This window comes from Otolemur garnettii, unplaced genomic scaffold, assembly GCF_000181295.1.
Source record: "Otolemur garnettii isolate 467f Iridium unplaced genomic scaffold, OtoGar3 scaffold00129, whole genome shotgun sequence".
NCBI classification, from domain to species: Eukaryota; Metazoa; Chordata; class Mammalia; order Primates; family Galagidae; genus Otolemur; species Otolemur garnettii.
This window is the reverse complement of record NW_003852524.1, coordinates 4,840,778-4,844,203: the sequence shown is the minus strand read 5'-3', so window position 1 is coordinate 4,844,203 and position 3,426 is coordinate 4,840,778.

Genomic DNA, 3,426 nt, shown 5'->3' with positions numbered 1-3,426 from the left:
GAGGAACTTGTGGTTGGGCCTTTCAAGATCTTTCTGATTTTACCAGATGTCATGCATAATAATACATGATACTAAGCCTTAATTTCAGGTTTCACATCACACCTTTCACCACTGCTTACCACAGAAGCTCATTAATCTCTCCTAGTGTTATATTCTTTGACTGACATTTTTATTTCTTTCTAAATAATACACCATGCTGCTGACAGGATGGTCTGTAGAGCTTATAACTAGAACTATGCCATAATTTGTCTAAAAATCTCCAAATGTTCCTTCAATTTAAATGTTTACAAACTTCATAATACACTTGGCACATTCTTTATGATCTGAGTTTTTGCAGACCACACAATTCTTTTTTCATAATCTTTTTAAAATAACATTGCAAATTCTAACAAGAAACCATTTTCAATTCTCCAATTACCTCGTGATTTCTGTATCTCCAAGCCTTTGTGTGTGCTGCTGCCCAAAACACTCTTTGTCCTTTCCTTAACCACATTTCTGTATCAACTGGTGTTGCTGATTCCTAACAAAACACCACTTTGGACCTCAAGCAAGTTAGCTATGAAAGTTAATTTCTCTTATCAGTCCAATTTCTTTATATCTAAAACACAGAAATATTGAGCTTCTCAACTTTACAAGAGTTGACAGGGATCTTCGGCATTAAGTAGTTTTAGAACTCTAGTTTCCATAGCATTAGGCTACCAATATCTGGGTATTAGTGAAACACACTGAAGCTACAGTCTTAGCAGATGATTTAATATTCCTAAATCACACCATTATTGCACTAGATCATACTGTAATTTTTATGTGCTCGTCTACATGCTAAACTGTAAGTTAGCGAAAGGAATGGTGTGTTTTTGTTCTTGTATCACTCATGCACAGCATGCTGTCTGGCACAAAGTCAACGAAGTAATTGTTAAATGAATGTAAATATGATCTTATATTTTAGTAAACTAGTGGAAAATTAAAATTTGATTTGTAAACATAAAACTTAGCAAGTCATTCTCTCATTCATAGGACAAAGATGCACATTTTCAAAGATGTTTTAGTTTAGGGATATTGACTATTCTCTGTAAGAGTCTTTGTATAGGTACATCAATGCCACTTATTCTGGTTTAATAAGATCATGCTGTCACTTAGCCAAACAGACAAATGTAAGCATCCCTAAACACATTAAGAATTGGACTGCATACTGTTTCTCTTTCATATTGGTTTAAAGATCTCACAGTATTGCTTCCTACAAATAAATTTGCTTATAATCAGAACAAAGCTAAGAGCTGGATGCCTACAATGCAATTAGTGTGATGAAAGTGCGTGGCTTAGAATTAAAAAGAGTTCAATATATTGAAGGGAATAAGAGACCACTGCCTTGGTATTTGATCATGGAGGCTCTTGAGTTTTAGATTTATTTTCCACTGGCAAAGAGAATAATGCTAATTGTTTAATGACATGCTTAAAATGTCTGTGTAAACACTGCAAAGAAAAAAAAGATATGTATAATTGTGATATCAAAAACCTTTGACACTTTCTCATTCAAATTCAATTGCAATTAAAATATCTCCACATAATCAGACATATAATAGTTAACAAAGTTTTTTTTTTTTTTTAGGATAGTCTTAATTAAGACTTCACTCTTATTTCCTTAAATTTTACAAGTCTTTCGGGAATTTGGATGATATACCAGGAATAAAATGCTAGCAACAGGGTAAGAATGTAGACTAGAGAAAAAAAAAACAGGAATCAAAAGGCAAGAATACAGGAGAATCATGATTGCACATCTGTGGCTACCGATAGCTACTTCCAGATCACATGTGTTGGTTAAGAGTAAAATCACCATAGTTGTACAGTTGTCGACAAACGGTTTCAAGAAAAGCTGAAGGAAGCTTCAACTACTCCTGACCCAGAGTAAGATGTTATCCTTTTGTTGCGTCACATAGACATACAAATCAGAGCCTGTCAGGAAAGGAGCTATTACGTTGAGTACATTTTCCTTTGTTCCCCCTATTTTGTTTGCTAATTAACATAGTTTACAAGTCACAGATAGAGTATTATGCAATAGAGTGCATTGATGGTAATGGACCTATAGTAATCCACAAAGCATTTGAGATTCAAAACAAACAGACATTGATTTGTCTAAGATACCTGAACTAAGTTCCCTTCATAGCACATGATACAGAACGGAGCTTGGACGTGTCTTCCTCTGTGTCCCTCCTGGAAGCAGTCTGTGTCTACACTCTCAGGTCCAGACCAATTGCAATTCTCTCTTGCATATTCCCACGTATTGCCTGGAAATCACATGGTTTTTATATGTGCATTTATCCTTGTGATTTCCATGGCAAGGTCTATCAGGCTATTTAAAATGCTTTAAATGGCCTCTGGAGCCAGAGTGACAGTTCAAATTCTGGCATTGTTACTTACTAACTCTATGGTATTTCTTAAGCATATTATTTATCCTCATTGTGGTAAAATTTCTTCAACTTTACATTGCAAATAATAATAGCACCTACCCCTTGTGGCTATAGTGAGGCTTATATGAGTTAAAATACCTGAGAGTACTTAACAGTACCTGGTATGCACCAACCACTATAAGAGCATTTGCTATTATTATTTACTTTTTCATGTCTACTTATAGGCACACAATACACTTTTAAAATAATATGTTTCAAAAGTGTTGGCTTTGTATAAAATTAAATGCATATAAAATTAAACATATTTAAAAATCTAAATCTATAAAGTGGTTATGGGCAATCTCAAGGCAATAATAAGATGATCATTTGTTATTTATATGTTAATTCTAACCTTGTCAACTATTGTTATGTGATTGATCAAACTGTGGATTTCTTCAAAGTTTCATTTCCTGCTATGTAAAGACTAAGGATAAGAACGTAAAACCAGAGCACTTGTAAAGGAAAGCGAAGTTTAAGGTGAATGAATAAAGAAATTATAATAAAAAATTAAGCTGTTCTTATTAAATCCTAGGCCCTGTAAAGGATGGAACATGAGAAAACAAAGTAGATCACCCTATTTATCATCACCATTAGCATTAACCTGGTTAGCTGCCATTACTGAGGAGTAATGGTAAAGAAAAAAGGTTCTAGAGAAGTAGAAATTAGAAAATATCCACTTAAGTTTTGAAAATGAGCTTTAAAAAAAGTGTACTTTGTAAACTGTAAACCTTGAACTTAACAATCTTATTCATAGGTAAGAGTCTAGAATAAGAGTGTTTGAAATTTCCTGGATGTGTTCCATGAAAAACTAATTTTCAAGACATTAATGGGAAACTTGTATAGGAAAAAAAAAGATCCTATATTCAAGAATTATTACCAAAAAAGTGGTACCAAAAGTGGAGCTAACTGACCAGACACCTCTACTATTTATAGATTAAAATATAAAAATAGACTCATAACCCATAGCACAGTGGTTTTGGCA